The sequence below is a fragment of the Hyperolius riggenbachi genome, chromosome 3 (genome assembly GCF_040937935.1).
Source record: "Hyperolius riggenbachi isolate aHypRig1 chromosome 3, aHypRig1.pri, whole genome shotgun sequence".
NCBI lineage: Eukaryota > Metazoa > Chordata > Amphibia > Anura > Hyperoliidae > Hyperolius > Hyperolius riggenbachi.
The window spans coordinates 28,035,700-28,054,475 of NC_090648.1; positions in this window are offsets into that span (position 1 = coordinate 28,035,700).

Sequence of the window (18,776 nt, forward strand, 5' to 3'; positions counted from 1 at the left end):
GAGAGCTATGGGCACAGTGGGGAAGGGGCGGACGTCTCCCCCCCCTTCCCTCACCTTAGGGGGCTCTCTCTCCCTCGCTGTCCCCTCCGGAATGAAGTGTGCACTGTGCAGCGGCTGGCAGCGGGCGGAACTTACCTCCTCTCGCTCCTGCGCCGGAAGTTCTGGTGCCGCACTCTGGTCTGGATCAGGCCAGAGTAGCGGGTAATCCATCCGGCGCGTGCGACGAGAGGAGGTAAGTTCCGCCCCCTGCCAGCCGCTGCACACTTCATTCCGGACTCCGGAGGGGACAGCGAGGGAGGGAGGGAGAGCCCCCTAAGGTGAGTGCCCATAGCTCTCCCTCTTCTCTCCGCTGCTCCCCTTCTTCTGCACACAGACATGGCCACTTTTTCTGGGGACATATCCCCCTGCCTACATATACTGGGACATATACCCCTGCCGGGCCTGCCTACATATACTGGGACATATACACCTGCCTACATATACCGGGACATATACCCCTGCCTACATATACTGGGACATATACCCCTGCCTACATATACTGGGGACATATCCCCCTGGCTACATATACTGGGACATATACCCCTGCCTACATATACTGGGACATATACCCCTGCCTACATATACTGGGACATATACACCTGCCTACATATACTGGGACATATACCCCTGCCTACATATACTGGGACATATACCCCTGCCTACATATACTGGGACATATACCCCTGCCTACATATACTGGGACATATACACCTGCCTACAAATACTGGGACATATACCCCTGCCTACATATACTGGGACATATACCCCTGCCTACATATACTGGGACATATACCCCTGCCTACATATACTGGGACATATCCCCCTGGCTACATATACTGGGACATATACCCCCTGCCTACATATACTGGGACATATACCCCCTGCCTACATATACTGGGACATATACCCCCTGCCTACATATACTGGGACATATCCCCCTGGCTACATATACTGGGACGTATCCCCCTGGCTACATATACTGGGACATATACCCCTGCCTACATATACTGGGGACATATACCCCTGCCTACATATACTGGGGACATATACCCCTGCCTACATATACTGGGCACATATACCCCTGCCTACATATACTGGGCACATATACCCCTGCCTACATATACTGGGCACATATACCCCTGGCTACCTGTTCTGGGGACATCTCTACCCCTGGCTACCAGTTCTGGGGACATCTATACCGCTGGCCACCTATTCTGGGGACACCTATAGACCTGGGGCTACCTATTTTTGGGGAACCACTGCTGTCAGATTGAGTGTATTTTGGGGAACTGCTGCCAGGTGAGAGGTGTCTACATATTAAGGGGGCATTCTGCCTATTTATGTGAAAAGCTGTCTATTTATGTGCCTCATGACTGCTGAATTTGTCTTGTTGCGGGCCTCATGGTTACTGACTTTGTCTTGTTGGGGCCTCATGATTTGTTGGGGGCCTCAAGATTGCTGAATTTGTCTTGTTGGGGGCCTCATGATTGCTGAATTTGTCTTGTTGGGGGCCTCATGATTGCTGAATTTGTCTTGTTGGGGGCCTCATGATTGCTGAGTTGGTCATGTTGGGGGCCTCATGATTGCTGAATTTGTCTTGATGGGGGGGGGGCTCATGATTGCTGAATTTGTCTTGTTGGGGGCCTCATGATTGCTGAGTTGGTCATGTTGGGGGCCTCATGATTGCTGAATTTGTCTTGATGGGGGGGCCTCATGATTGCTGAATTTGTCTTGTTGGGGGTCACATGATTGCTAACTGCGAGACTATGGAAAAAGCTGAATCATCATCATATGAGACAATAGCATTAAACCTACTTTTTCCGCTTTTTAAAACAGAAAATGAAACTGGGAGGGTCTAAAAAAATGAATAATTTTTTTCAGGAGTACGATGGATGAAATTGTTTATCTTCACAGTTTATTTTCAACTTAATTTTCCATAATGTTCATGTATGAGTTAAAACGTTTGTATTTAGTTTAAATTGCTGTTGGCACTTTGTGATAGTAAAGTGACTTTGCAGTTTGGACACTCGACCTCCAAAAGGTTCGCCACCACTGTCCTAATCTAATGTCCCACCATTGCTTAGTTCATGTAAACTTGTCTCCACCCACGACCACACCCACATTCTGGTTCATGACCACACCCATTTTTCGGCGCAGCGCGCGTAGCTCCATTTTTTGGCGCGCGCACCAGCCCGGATTTTTTGCTCCCCACTTTTTGCCCCCCCCCTGGAAAATTTTCTGCGGACGCCCATGCATAGTATATGCAAAAAGCAATTTTTTTTTTACTAGACCAGCATTGGAAGGGTTAAACACAGAGGTTTAAAGTTCCGTGGAGAGATATGCAGAAGTTCAGATTTTTACATTCTATTTAGTTATATGTATCTATTGAGAAATGTTACACGCTCTTTGGCTGTCCTCCAACTCCTTCTCAGTCAGAGAGATGAGTCACATTCAACACTTAGATACATTTATGTAAACAAAATGTATCTATGTCAGCTTCGGATGCGTCTGCAGAAATCTCCAGGAACTTTAAAGCACTGTGTAACCCTTCCAATGCTGGTCTAGTAAAAAAAAAAAAATGCTGGTTGCATATAATATACCGTAAATAATGTTTTAGAGCAAAGTTGATATGCAGGGTTATATTCCGCTTTAAATAGATAGGTAATATAATCTTTTACCCACCCGGTTTTAAAAGAACAGGCAAAGGTTTGTGATTTAATGGGGCAGCCATCTTGTTCATGGGGGCAGCCATCTTTTTGGTTGAAAGAATGTGACAGGGAGCATGAGACACAGTTCCAACTGTCCTGTGTCCTGATCACCCCTCCCAGCTGCCACACTAGGCTTCAAATCTCAAATTCAAAATAAAAAAAAACATTGCACCAAAACAGCAGAAAGAGAACAACAACATCAGAGATCCCATCATGCTTTGCACAGCATCGGGGGAAAAATGCCCAGGCAGTTTTCTTCTGTGCAGCTAAAAATGAGTTTTGGATAAGAAAAGCAAAGTTCTGATGCTGTGAAACTGTTATAGTAACACCAAACCTTTTCAGTGCTGCCGAGTAGATTGTTAGTCTGGAGGTTCACTTTAACAGCAGTTCCGATGTGGGTTCTCCCTGCAGAAGAAGGAGTCAGCCCTGTGATGTAACCCTTTGAATGCTGTTTTACTAAAAAAAAAAAAAAACCATTGTGTTAGTGTGATGAATAGCGGAAAAGCCGCCGCATGTTCTGACAGTTAGGCGGCTGATTCCACGTCTGATGCGGCGGTTTGTCCGCGTCAGCATGCGTCTGGGTTGTCTGGAACTGGTGGTGCACATGGGAGGAATGGCGTGGGGGGCGCCGCGTGTTCTGATCCGCGGCGGATTCCGCGTTCAGTGCGGCGGTTTTCCCCGCAGCAACATGTGTCTGGGCTGTCTGGACCTAGTAGTGCACACAGATGGAGAGCTACGTGCGCGCGCACTGCAAGACAAGTTCTTTATACCAATAGGAGGAAGATCAGCTGATCAGGGCGGTCAGCTGATCCCTGCTCAGTCAGTGATTGGTTGATGGGAGCTGGGCGGCGCTGTTGAGCGCTTTACTATATATATCTCCTGCTGTTCAGTTGCTGGTTGTCTGGCGTTGCGAATGCCTAAGTTTTAGCACTCAGACCTGAGTCAGATCCTTCAGTGTGGTGGAACCAGGAGGACCTGGGAATCCACACTTAGCCAGTTACTGTATATCATCTGTGTTATTCTCTAGCATAGTTCCAGGTTGTTGAGATCACGGCCCTCACACCCCAGACTAGGAATACTGTATATCATCTGTGTTGTTCTCTAGTATAGTTCCAGGGTGTTGAGAGCATGGCCCTCACACCCCAGACTAGGAATACTGTATATCATCTGTGTTATTCTCTAGCATAGTTTCAGGGTGTTGAGATCACGGCCCTCACACCCCAGACTAGGAATACTGTATATCATCTGTGTTATTCTCTAGCATAGTTCCAGGGTGTTCATCATTGGTCACCTGAGGCTCATACGGCCTTCTCGACTTTAAAGAACTGTTCTGTTCTGCCCCAATACTGAGGCATGTTGACGTCGCCTTTCCCTTCATTGTGGAGGTTGATGCCTCAGAGGTGGGGGTAGGAGCAGTGTTGTCACAGAGGTCAGGATTGCAGGGCAAGCTACATCCATGCGATTACTTTTCTCGCAGATTTTCACCTGCCGAGAAAAATTATGACATCGGCCACCGGGAGCTCCTAGCCATTAAATTAGCTTTTGAGGAATGGCGACACTGGCTGGAGGGTGCAGAACATGTTATCACGGTTTACACAGACCATAAGAATTTGGAGTATATCGAGGGGGCTAAATGACTTAGCCCCCGTCAGGCCCGGTGGTCAGTGGTGCTCACCGCCAGGTCGTGATCACGCTTACGCGTGGATTCACGACCATTTTGACGCATTCCGCCTCGGACACGAAAATCCGTGAATAGATTTTCAACCACGAAAATCTACTTCGGCTTCGCGTGAATGCGGACAGAAATCCGCATTCACGCTCGTGAAACCCGGTGCTGAAGTCGTGGTTTGCGGAAATGCGTCAAACTATGCGGAAGTGACACATTGCAGGCCAATCAGAGTGCCCCAGCCAGGCCCTAGCAACCAATCACAGGAGGGGAGCTATGCCCTCCCCTCCTGAATATAAAGCGGCGGCCATGATGGAAAAGCTCTGTCCTTGCTAGACTGTGGTGCTGAGAGGATTATCTCCAGGCCATTGTTGTTTGAGCAAGTGCATTTATTGTGTTAAAAACAAAGCGTTTTTTTTGCTAACACTGCTCTTATACTGTACACAGTTAGCTAGTCAGTGAGTGATTGCTGTAGTTAGTTGTAGTCAGTGTAGTGTAGTGGGAGTGTGGGAGTCTAGTGATTATTTAACTGTGTGTAGTGCTGTGCAGGCAGGTTCAGTGCTGCAGTGTAGTGGGAGTGGGGATTATCTGTGTGTAGAGTGCAGGCAGGCAGGTTAGTGCAGCTGCAGTGTTCACTTGTATATTCCAGTGACAGTTATACACTTGTACTATTTGCAGGCAGCCAGTCACACCGCCGGCGCCGCCACTCTCTGCCAGCGCTGTTCATTCATTCTGTCAGTGACCTTGTGCCGTGCCCAGTGCCCACTGCTCGCTCGCTCGCTGGCATATGAGCATCTCATTACACAGTGTGACATCCTTGTGTGCCCACTGCATCCTTCAGTGACCTAGTTGTATATCCAGTGCCCACTGCTGTGCCCACTGCATCCTTCAGTGACCTTGTACTGTGGCCACTGCATCCTTCAGTGACCTAGTTGTATATCCAGTGGCCACTGCTGTGCCCACTGCATCCTTCAGTGACCTTGTACTGTGCCCACTGCATCCTTCAGTGACCTTGTACTGTGCCCACTGCATCCTTCAGTGACCTAGTTGTATATCCAATGCCCACTGCTGTGCCCACTGCATCCTTCAGTGACCTTGTACTGTGGCCACTGCATCCTTCAGTGACCTAGTTGTATATCCAGTGGCCACTGCTGTGCCCACTGCATCCTTCAGTGACCTTGTACTGTGCCCACTGCATCCTTCAGTGACCTTGTACTGTGCCCACTGCATCCTTCAGTGACCTAGTTGTATATCCAGTGCCCACTGCTGTGCCCACTGCATCCTTCAGTGACCTTGTACTGTGGCCACTGCATCCTTCAGTGACATAGTTGTATATCCAGTGCCCACTGCATCCTTCAGTGACCTTGTACTGTGGCCACTGCATCCTTCAGTGACCTAGTTGTATATCCAGTGCCCACTGCTGTGCCCACTGCATCCTTCAGTGACCTTGTACTGTGCCCACTGCATCCTTCAGTGACCTTGTACTGTGCCCACTGCATCCTTCAGTGACCTAGTTGTATATCCAGTGCCCACTGCTGTGCCCACTGCATCCTTCAGTGACCTTGTACTGTGGCCACTGCATCCTTCAGTGACCTAGTTGTATATCCAGTGCCCACTGCTGTGCCCACTGCATCCTTCAGTGACCTTGTACTGTGCCCACTGCATCCTTCAGTGACCTTGTACTGTGCCCACTGCATCCAGTGATTCATTACTAGCAACATGTCTGGCAGGGTTTCGCGGGGTGAGAGGAAAGGGAGTTCAATTGCCTCAGCCACTTCTGGGACTGCTCCACGTCCAGGGAGAGGACGCCCAGCTGTACGTGGTTGTGATGCAGCAGAAAGGGGGGCAGCAAAGCCTGGGCCGAGTCAGCGGACGCCATTGTCCAAATATTTTAAAGTTTCTGGTCCCCGTGTGGTGGTTGAGCAAATGGAACCTGATGTACTCATGGACATCATGACTTCCTCCCAGACCTCTACTGTGAGCACCACTCCAAGCAGTAGCTGCAGCAGCCAACATCCCACGCTTGTTGTGACATCCACCCCAGCATCCACTGGTCAGCAGCCCTCCCAGGATGACAGCGTTCTGTCCCTCAGTCCGGCATCTGGGAACCTGCTGATGCAAGAAGCTCAGGACTTACTGGGGACTGATGTGGCAGAGATTGAGATCGGGCCACAATCACAAGCGTTGTTGAGTTCTGGTGATGAAGAAGAGGGGTCTGTGTCTGGGGATGTAGGGACAGAAGAGGAGGCGGGGGAGTCAGAGGAAGAGCTGGATTATGATGATGCTGCTGATGATGACGACGTTGTGGACCCTAACTATGTGCAGCCTGCTGAGTCCGTGGAAGAATGGTCAGAGGCAGAGCAGGATGACAAGTCACCTCGGCCTAGGCAAGGATATCGCCATATGTCAGGCAGGGGCAGGGGCATCGGCAGCAGTGGGCGTGGAGGAAGTAGACAGGACACTGCTTCAGCCGGCACCACCACCATGCAACCCCCGGCAACTACTACCACACATTGCTCCTCTGCACCCTCTGCTAGTGGGGGCCGCAGTAAATTAAAGTCACCAGTGTGGGATTGCTTTGAGGAATGTACTGATGACAAAAGGTATGCGGTGTGCAGGTTATGCAGCAAAAGATTGAGCCGTGGGAAAAGTCTGAGCAAGATGGGTACCTCATCCCTCCAGGGCCACCTGAGAAGCCGCCACTGCCGCGAGTATGCGGACTTTAAGAGGAAGCAGGCACTGCTGGCAGGGGTTCCTGAGAGCAGAAGGCCCACCAGCGCAGCAGCATCCTCCCTCCCTCAGAGTCGTGAATCCCCCACAGCAGCAGCAGTAGTAGCACGTAAGCGCTCTTCCACCTCGGCTGCTCAGGACACAGACATTGAGGCTGGCAGCCAGTGTTCGTCTCTCTCCTCTGTCTCCCCTGCATCCCAGCGTCGTCAGACCCTGCTGAGCGACACCTTTCAGGGTCTGACCAAGCCTCTGCCTCCAAGCCACAGGCGGATCCGCAAACTAAATGGCTTGCTGGCCCGGGCCATGGCATCACAGATGCTTCCCTACTCCCTGGTGCAGGAGGGGAGCGCCATGCGGACGCTGCTCCAATTTGGCATCCCCGAGTGGCAAGTCCACAGTCGCCACTATTTCAGCAGGAGCGCGATCCCAGCACTCCACAAGTTTGCGGTGGAAAACGTGGCCCGTTCCCTGGACTACTCTGTGGGCAAGCGGGTCCACGTGACCATGGACTCGTGGAGTAGCAGATTTGGGACAGGTCGCCACCTGTCCTTTACGGCCCACTGGGTGACACTGATGGAAGGGAGGGAGGACAAGAGCGCATCAGCCCAGCTAGTGGTGCCACCACGCGGGATCAGGGGGGATGCAGAAGGGTCCTGTCACGACACTCCCTCAGCACCCGGAAAGCAAGCCCGCCTCGGCAGCAGCAGCGCCAAGCCTCGGCACTGCCAAGCCCATTTAAAATTGGTGACCCTGGGGAAGGAGAGGCTTACGGCCACCAACGTCCTGGCCGCCCTCAGGAAGCAGGAGCGGAGGTGGCTGACCCCCAGAGGCCTGGAAGTAGTGTTGGGCGAACATCTAGATGTTCGGGTTCGGGCCGAACAGGCCAAACATGGCCGCGATGTTCGGGTGTTCGACCCGAACTCCGAACATAATAGAAGTCAATGGGGACCCGAACTTTTGTGCTTTGTAAAGCCTCCTTACATGCTACATACCCCAAATTTACAGGGTATGTGCACCTTGGGAGTGGGTACAAGAGGAAAAAATTTTTTAGCAAAAAGAGCTTATAGTTTTTGAGAAAATCGATTTTAAAGTTTCAAAGGGAAAACTGTCTTTTAAATGCGGGAAATGTCTGTTTTCTTTGCACAGGTAACATGCTTTTTGTCGGCATACAGTCCTAAATGTAATACATATAAGAGGTTCCAGGAAAAGGGACCGGTAACGCTAACCCAGCAGCAGCACACGTGATGGAACAGGAGGAGGGTGGCGCAGGAGGAGAAGGCCACGCTTTGAGACACAACAACCCAGGCCTTGCATGAGGACAAGAAGCGTGCGGATAGCAATTTGCATTTTGTCGCCATGCACTCATAAATGTAATACAGATGAGAGGTTCAATAAACAGGGACCGGAAACGCTAACCCATCACAGATGTTCATGTTACTTGGTTGGGGTCCGGGAGTGTTGCGTAGTCGTTTCCAATCCAGGATTAATTCATTTTAATTTGAGTCAGACGGTCTGCATTTACTGTGGAGAGGCGGATACGCCGCCGATCTGTGACGATGCCTCCGGCAGCACTGAAACAGCGTTCCGACATAACGCTGGCTGCCGGGTAAGCCAGCACCTCTATTGCGTACATTGCCAGTTTGTGCCAGGTGTCTAGCTTCGATACCCAATAGTTGAAGGGTGCAGATGGATTGTTCAACACAGCTACGCCATCTGACATGTAGTCCTTGACCATCTTCTCCAGGCGATCGGTGTTGGAGGTGGATCTGCACGCTTGCTGTTCTGTGTGCTGCTGCATGGGTGTCAGAAAATTTTCCCACTCCAAGGACACTGCCGATACCATTCCCTTTTGGGCACTAGCTGCGGCTTGTGTTGTTTGCTGCCCTCCTGGTCGTCCTGGGTTTGCGGAAGTCAGTCTGTCGGCGTACAACTGGCTAGAGGAGGGGGAGGATGTCAATCTCCTCTCTAAAGTCTCCACAAGGGCCTGCTGGTATTCTTCCATTTTGACCTGTCTGGCTCTTTCTTCAAGCAGTTTTGGAACATTGTGTTTGTACCGTGGATCCAGAAGGGTATAAACCCAGTAATTGGTGTTGTCCAGAATGCGCACAATGCGTGGGTCGCGTTCAATGCAGTCCTAGGCCGAAGAGGTCATAGCCTAGGGTCACAAAACCTGTTTATTTGGGCAATTTCAATGGTGTCGAGTCTGACGTACATAAATCGCAGCAATGGCCGTTAGCAACGTCTGAATCTCACGAAATGTCTCATGCAGGTAGAAGACATATTGTTAGACTTGGGCTCCAAAGATGGGTTCCCTACATCTCTGCAAACCAGAGTTACAGGGCTCCAAATTTGGTAAAATCCCCCATAGGCTTTCATTAGGCCTCCTATTTACAGTTCCAAAATCTCACATCTTTTCAAAGGGCAATTACTCAGCAGTGGCAAATTTTCTAGCATTGTAGGGACCCTTAGGGGGAACATGACTGGTGAGTTTCGGGCCCCTAGGCCAAAGAGGTCATAGCCTAGGGTCACAAAAACCTGTTTATTTGGGCTATTTCAATGGTAGTGATGGTGACGTACATAAATCGCAGCAATGGCCGTTAGCAAAGTCTGAATCTCACGAAATGTCTCATGCAGGTAGAAGACATATTGTTAGACTTGGATTCCAAAGATGGGGTCCCTACATCTCTGCAAACCAGAGTTACAGGGGTCCAAAATTGGTAAAATCCCCCATAGGATTTCATTGCCTCCCTATTTCACTTTCCAAAATCTCACATCTTTTCAAAGGGCAATGGCTCAGCAGTACCAAATTTTCTAGCATTGTAGGGACCCTTAGGGGGAACATGACTGGTGAGTTTCGGGCCCCTAGGCCGAAGAGGTCATAGCCTAGGGTCACAAAAACCTGTTTATTTGGGCTATTTCAATGGTAGTGATGGTGGCGTACATAAATCTCAGCCATGGCCGTTAGCAACGTCTGAATCTCACGAAATGTCTCATGCAGGTAGAAGACATATTGTTAGACTTGGATTCCAAAGATGGGGTCCCTACATCTCTGCAAACCAGAGTTACAGGGGTCCAAAATTGGTAAAATCCCCCATAGGCTTTCATTGGGCCTCCTATTTACCGTTCCAAAATCTCACACCATTTCAAAGGGCAATGGCTCAGCAGTGGCAAAACTCACCAGTCATGTTCCCCCTAAGGGTCCCTACAATGCTAGAAAATTTGGTACTGCTGAGCCATTGCCCTTTGAAAAGATGTGAGATTTTGGAAAGTGAAATAGGGAGGCAATGAAATCCTATTTGGAATTTTACCAATTTTGGACCCCTGTAACTCTGGTTTGCAGACATGTAGGGACCCCATCTTTGGAATCCAAGTCTAACAATATGTCTTCTACCTGCATGAGACATTTCGTGAGATTCAGACGTTGCTAACGGCCATTGCTGCGATTTATGTACGTCACCATCACTACCATTGAAATAGCCCAAATAAACAGGTTTTTGTGACCCTAGGCTATGACCTCTTCGGCCTAGGGGCCCGAAACTCACCAGTCATGTTCCCCCTAAGGGTCCCTACAATGCTAGAAAATTTGGTACTGCTGAGCCATTGCCCTTTGAAAAGATGTGAGATTTTGGAAAGTGAAATAGGGAGGCAATGAAATCCTATGGGGGATTTTACCAATTTTGGACCCCTGTAACTCTGGTTTGCAGAGATGTAGGGACCCCATCTTTGGAATCCAAGTCTAACAATATGTCTTCTACCTGCATGAGACATTTCGTGAGATTCAGACTTTGCTAACGGCCATTGCTGCGATTTATGTACGTCACCATCACTACCATTGAAATAGCCCAAATAAACAGGTTTTTGTGACCCTAGGCTATGACCTCTTCGGCCTAGGGGCCCGAAACTCACCAGTCATGTTCCCCCTAAGGGTCCCTACAATGCTAGAAAATTTGGTACTGCTGAGCCATTGCCCTTTGAAAAGATGTGAGATTTTGGAAAGTGAAATAGGGAGGCAATGAAATCCTATGGGGGATTTTACCAATTTTGGACCCCTGTAACTCTGGTTTGCAGAGATGTAGGGACCCCATCTTTGGAATCCAAGTCTAACAATATGTCTTCTACCTGCATGAGACATTTCGTGAGATTCAGACTTTGCTAACGGCCATTGCTGCGATTTATGTACGTCACCATCACTACCATTGAAATAGCCCAAATAAACAGGTTTTTGTGACCCTAGGCTATGACCTCTTCGGCCTAGGGGCCCGAAACTCACCAGTCATGTTCCCCCTAATGGTCCCTACAATGCTAGAAAATGTGGTACTGCTGAGCCATTGCCCTTTGAAAAGATGTGAGATTTTGGAAAGTGAAATAGGGAGGCAATGAAATCCTATGGGGGATTTTACCAATTTTGGACCCCTGTAACTCTGGTTTGCAGAGATGTAGGGACCCCATCTTTGGAATCCAAGTCTAACAATATGTCTTCTACCTGCATGAGACATTTCGTGAGATTCAGACTTTGCTAACGGCCATTGCTGCGATTTATGTACGTCACCATCACTACCATTGAAATAGCCCAAATAAACAGGTTTTTGTGACCCTAGGCTATGACCTCTTTGGCCTAGGGGCCCGAAACTCACCAGTCATGTTCCCCCTAATGGTCCCTACAATGCTAGAAAATGTGGTACTGCTGAGCCATTGCCCTTTGAAAAGATGTGAGATTTTGGAACTGTAAATAGGAGGCCCAATGAAAGCCTATGGGGGATTTTACCAATTTTGGAGCCCTGTAACTCTGGTTTGCAGAGATGTAGGGAACCCATCTTTGGAGCCCAAGTCTAACAATATGTCTTCTACCTGCATGAGACATTTCGTGAGATTCAGACGTTGCTAACGGCCATTGCTGCGATTTATGTACGTCAGACTCGACACCATTGAAATTGCCCAAATAAACAAGTTTTGTGACCCTAGGCTATGACCTCTTCGGCCTAGGACTGCATTGAACGCGACCCACGCATTGTGCGCATTCTGGACAACACCAATTACTGGGTTTATACCCTTCTGGATCCACGGTACAAACACAATGTTCCAAAACTGCTTGAAGAAAGAGCCAGACAGGTCAAAATGGAAGAATACCAGCAGGCCCTTGTGGAGACTTTAGAGAGGAGATTGACATCCTCCTCCTCCTCTAGCCAGTTGTACGCCGACAGACTGACTTCCGCAAACCCAGGACGACCAGGAGGGCAGCAAACAACACAAGCCGCAGCTAGTGCCCAAAAGGGAATGGTATCGGCAGTGTCCTTGGAGTGGGAAAATTTTCTGACACCCATGCAGCAGCACACAGAACAGCAAGCGTGCAGATCCACCTCCAACACCGATCGCCTGGAGAAGATGGTCAAGGACTACATGTCAGATGGCATAGCTGTGTTGAACAATCCATCTGCACCCTTCAACTATTGGGTATCGAAGCTAGACACCTGGCGCAAACTGGCAATGTACGCAATAGAGGTGCTGGCTTGCCCGGCAGCCAGTGTTATGTCGGAACGCTGTTTCAGTGCTGCCGGAGGCATCGTCACAGATCGGCGGCGTATCCGCCTCTCCACAGAAAATGCAGACCGTCTGACTCAAATTAAAATGAATCAATCCTGGATTGGAAACGACTACGCAACACTCCCGGACCCCAACCAAGTAACATGAACAATGAACATCTGTGATGGGTTAGCGTTTCCGGTCCCTGTTTATTGAACCTCTCATCTGTATTACATTAATGACTGCATGGCGACAAAATGCAAATTGCTATCCGCACGCTTCTTGTCCTCATGCAAGGCCTGGGTTGTTGTGTCTCAAAGCGTGGCCTTCTCCTCCTGCGCCACCCTCCTCCTGTTCCATCACGTGTGCTGCTGCTGGGTTAGCGTTACCGGTCCCTTTTCCTGGAACCTCTTATATGTATTACATTTAGGACTGCATGCCGACAAAAAGCATGTTACCTGTGCAAAGAAAACAGACATTTCCCGCATTTAAAAGACAGTTTTCCCTTTGAAACTTTAAAATCGATTTTCTCAAAAACTATAAGCTCTTTTTGCTAATTTTTTTTCCCTCTTGTACCCACTCCCAAGGTGCACATACCCTGTAAATTTGGGGTATGTAGCATATAAGGAGGCTTTACAAAGCACGAAAGTTCGGGTCCCCATTGACTTCCATTATGTTCGGAGTTCGGCCATGTTCGGCCCGAACCCGAACATCTAGATGTTCGCCCAACACTACACGTGACCCGTTCGGCCAATCACAGCGATAGCCGAACGTTCGGGTAACGTTCGGCCATGCGCTCTTAGTTCGGCCATATGGCCGAACAGTTTGGCCGAACACCATCAGGTTTACAAATGTTCAGCGCACACCCTCATTAATGCAACTCCATATAGTCCAGTATATTGTCCATATTCTTATTCCAGCATTAATGCCTCCAAGGTCAGCAATACCTCCACCATAGACACCCACTAGTGATACACACACCAGATGCCTTGGCCACTGTTAGACTGGCCAACCACGCTCAATTCCAGTGATCCCAGGCTCCTCAGGATCCCTGCATCAATAGTAGCTCTATTCCCTTATTCCTTCTATAGGTTGCAATACCTCACAGGAAACAAATCCTCACATAGCATAATACTGTTTTCTTAAAATCAAGTTTATTAAAAATTACACTCACATGTCCCAATAGTCATATAGCGCACAGAGTTTTTCCACGGGCTCTCCCCCGTTGCCAGGCTGGGCACACTTTATGGACTCCACTGTCGTCCGACCCTTGCTAGTTCTATTTCCACGAGCTCCTCACTTGTCCTGGTATGTCCACCTCCGCCCAATCGATTTCGTTACTGTCTCGTAACTCATCAGGAGCTCGTGGAAATAGAACTAGCAAGGGTCGGACGACAGTGGAGTCCATAAAGTGTGCCCAGCCTGGCAACGGGGGAGAGCCCGTGGAAAAACTCTGTGCGCTATATGACTATTGGGACATGTGAGTGTAATTTTTAATAAACTTGATTTTAAGAAAACAGTATTATGCTATGTGAGGATTTGTTTCCTGTGAGGTATTGCAACCTATAGAAGGAATAAGGGAATAGAGCTACTATTGATGCGGGGATCCTGAGGAGCCTGGGATCACTGGAATTGAGCGTGGTTGGCCAGTCTAACAGTGGCCCAGGCATCTGGTGAGTGTATCACTAGTGGGTGTCTATGGTGGAGGTATTGCTGACCTTGGAGGCATTAATGCTGGAATAAGAATATGGACAATATACTGGACTATATGGAGTTGGATTAATGAGGGTGTGCGCTGAACATTTGTAAACTGCATAAAAAGGATAACCTGAACCTGGTGATAGCGCACCCTATGTGATTGGATCGGCTATAGCGCTTTGATAATTGTGTTCATGAACACCATCAGGTGTTCGGCCGAACCCGAACATCACCCGAACAGGGTGATGTTCTGCAGAACCCGAACAGTGGCGAACACTGTTCGCCCAACACTACACGTGACCTGTTCGGCCAATCACAGCGATAGCCGAACGTTCGGGTAACGTTCGGCCATGCGCTCTTAGTTCGGCCATATGGCCGAACAGTTTGGCCGAACACCATCAGGTGTTCGGCCGAACCCGAACATCACCCGAACAGGGTGATGTTCTGCAGAACCCGAACAGTGGCGAACACTGTTCGCCCAACACTACCTGGAAGTGGGGTATGTGGCAGCCGATAACGGGGCCAACCTGGTGGCAGCAGTGCAGCAGGGAAACCTCCAGCACATCCCCTGCTTGGCCCACGTGCTCAATCTTGTGGTGCAGCGCTTCTTGCGCACCTACCAGGGGATGAGCGAGCTGCTGCAGGATGCCCGGGCGGTGGTACGCTTTTTCCGCCTGTCAGCCACTGCCTCTGCACTCTTGTCCACCTTACAGCAGCAGTATGGAAGGCCACAACACCGGCTGATCATCGACATGCCAGTTCGCTGGAATTCGACTCTGGCCATGTTGGAGCGGCTGTGTCAGCACAGGCTGGCTCTTAGGGCCTACATGCTAGACCCAAGTGTCCCCAGCAACCAGCAAGTCCCCATGATTACTGCCACTCAGTGGACACTGATGCAGCAAGTATGCCTGGTGCTGAGTCCCTTCCTGGAGGCAACCAAGATGGTCAGTGAGGAGCTGCCTCTGTGTGCCAGTGGGTGCCCTTGGTTTGTCTACTGGAGCAGGCAATGGACAATTTAATTGAGCGTGGGGATGAAGCCCTGAGGCAGTTGGAAGAACAGGAGCAGATGGCAGCACAGTCCAGCTCAGAGGAGGGCTCACAGCAGGTAGTGGAAGAGTTGGAGGTCCCTAACCTGAATGAGGAGGAGGAGGAGGAGCAGAGTGCAGCAGGCGTTGTACGTGGATGGCGGTTTGAGGAGGACAACGACATGGCACAGGAAGAGGACAGGCATGCGTTATGGGACAATGGCGAGGACGAGGAAGATCTTGCTGGCAGGGCCCACTTGTTTCCCATGGCTGTGCACATGTTGCGCTGCCTTCGCAGGGACCCCCGGGTGATCCAAATGCGTTCAAGGGAGGACATCTGGATTACCTTGATGCTTGATCCCCGTCTGAAGGGGAAGCTGGGAGACTTATCCACCACCGAGCAACGCACAAGGGAGTTGAAGGAGGCCCTTGTGCGCAGACTACTGGAAGCATTCCCCCAGCCTTCCACCCCCACTGTAACTGCTCTGCCAAGCCAGCAAGAGGTGCCTGCCATTGCCACTAGCAGCACAACAACAACCACCAGCAGCAGCAGCAGCAGCAACTGGCGCCCTGGAGACCTGAAGAGCCTAAGCAAGAGCCTGTATGCAGTGCAGCAGCCCAGAACAGAGGTGCCCGCCACAGCATCCACCACCAACCAGCACAAGCAACGATTGACCACCATGGTGTCTGACTATATGGGGTCATCCAGCGGGCTCAATGACACCGACAGCCCCGTGGACCCCTTGGAGTACTGGGTCAAGAGACTGGACATCTGGAGCGAGCTTTCCCAGTACACCCTGGAACTCCTATCCTGCCCTCCTTCCAGTGTCCTCTCAGAGAGATGCTTTAGTGCGGCCGGTGGCGTGGTCACAGAGAAGCGCTCTCGGCTCTCCCACGCCTCTGTGGACAAACTCACCTTCCTGAAAATCAACCAGGCTTGGGTGGAAGGTGAGTTCCTGGCCCCTATTGTCGGACACAGGGGGACATGAAGTGGCTGCTGCATGTGCTGTTGTTAACTATGCCTGCCTTTATAAAGACATTTACTACCTGCCTAGTGCCTACCTTGGTTAATTTTTTGGTGTTATGGTACTACTACCAGTAAGTTGCCATGGTCCTCCTTCTGAGCTGCTGAACTGACCGCCCGCTTTGTCCTCCTGACTCAGTCGCTACTACACTCTGCGTTCACACTGCCCGGGTCGCCGGGTGCATTTAATTTTTTGGCCAGCAATATGACGCTGTGCTACTACTACTGTGCTGCTGCTGCTGAACTGACCACCTGCTTTGTCCTCCTGACTCAGTCGCTACTACACTCTGCGTTCACACTGCCCGGGTCGCCGGGTGCATTTAATTTTTTGGCCAGCACTATGACGCTGTGCTACTACTACTGTGCTGCTGCTGCTGAACTGACCGCCCGCTTTGTCCTCCTGACTCAGTCGCTACTACACTCTGCGTTCACACTGCCCGGGTCACCAGGTGCATTTAATTTTTTGGCCAGCACTATGACGCTGTGCTGCTACTACTACCACCAGTATGTTGCCGTGGTTCTTCTGTGCTGCTGAACTGACCGCCCGCATAGTCATTCTCCTGACTCAGTCGCTACCACCACTGCACTCTGCGTTCACACTGCCCGTGTCCACTGACAACTCTGCTGCGATGTCATTGCTAATTGCTGCAAAAAAAACAAAAAAAAAATTACAAAAACCTCTCTGGAGCCTTTTTGCCGTCAGCCACTCATCCTCCTCCAGCGGTACCTTCGCCGCCAAGTGCCATTGGAACTCGCCTTCACCTCTTTGACTGCTTAACGCGTATATCCCTTTTTAAAACCACTTATTACCAATTAGTAGCCCCATTTAAAGTGTTGATTTCACTTTAAAATCCATTTTCTCTAGAAAAAAAAAATTGGGAATTTTTTATGTTGAAGTTATGTTGCACCTTATCACCTCGATAATCCATGCTATTTGGGGGACTGTAGCATGTATGGGGGCTTTGTTATTAACGTTAAAAGAAAATCCGCCTCCGGGCGTGAATCCACGCGTGATTACGCCATTCACGGAAAAAAATCCGCGTGGTTGCGTGGACGCGACCGCAAATCCCCATGCGGCGGGGCCGAATGCGGATTTTTTTTTTCAACCACGCGGATTTCCGAATTCGTGGATGAGGCACATCAGAGCATCCCTGCCGGTGGTCCCTGTTTTTTGCTAGATTTAGATTTATAATCACGTATACTCCCGGAAGTAAGAATATCAAGGCCGATGCACTCTCTAGGTGTTTTGAGCCCGAGTCAGTGCAGTCTACTGATCCGGAGACTATCCTGCCTCCAAAGGTAGTCCTGGCAGCCACTGAGACTTGGAGAGATTGGTCAACCACTTTGAGTCCCTATCAACAGGATGTTCCAGAGGGGAAGCCAGAGGGGGTCATGTTTGTGCCACTGCCCTTTCGGTTACAAATTCTACAGTTTTTTTACGCTCACAAGAATGCCGGTCATCCTGGAGCCACCAGAACTCAGGATCTACTGGCTAGATGTGCCTGGTGGCCTAGTTTGGCGTCTGATTGTAAGGAATTTGTAAGGGAGTGCATGATCTGAGCGAGGAGTAAGCCCTCTCGTCAGGCGCCCGTGGGCACGTTACAGTCTTTGCCAGTCCCCAATAAACCTTGGACTCATATTTCCATGGATTTTGTGGGTGAACTCCCTCGGTCTGAAGGCAAGTCGGTCATTTGGGTGGTAGTAGATTGTTTCAGTAAGATGGCGCACTTTGTCCCTCTGAAAGGACTCCACTCGGCCCAGGAACTGGCTGATCTCTTCATCCAGCACATCTTCCGGCTGCATGGCATTCCGGAAAATGTAGTGTCAGATCGGGGAGTCCAATTTGTTTTGAAATTTTGGAGGGCCTTTTGCCATCAATTAGACATGGAACTCGCATTCTCATCAGGCTACCACCCTCAGACCAACGGCCAGACCGAGAGAGTTAACCAATCCCTGGAACAATTTCACAGGTGCTATGTTGCTGATGCGCAAACGGATTGGGTAAAGTTTTTGCCGTTTGCAGAGTTTGCGCACAACAATCTGAAAAGCTCTTCTTCTGGGCAGTGGCGTCCCTACCATGGGGCGGCCAGGAGCGCTCCGCTCCGGGTGTCAGCTCCAGGGGGGGTGTCATCAAGGCCTCCCCAGAAGCCTTGATGACACAGGAGGGGAAGCAGCGCTGAAGGAGGGGTGGCAGCGTCGGCGGGGAGGGGGGAAATACCCCCCCACATCTCCCTCACCTGGGTCCCCTCCTTCGGCGCTTCCCCTCCAAGGGCAGAACGGGCACTGACAGGGCGGCTGATAGCCGCCCTCAGTTTACCCGAGCAGGGCTACGGGAAGATGGCCGCCGAAGCCCGCACTGGAGACAA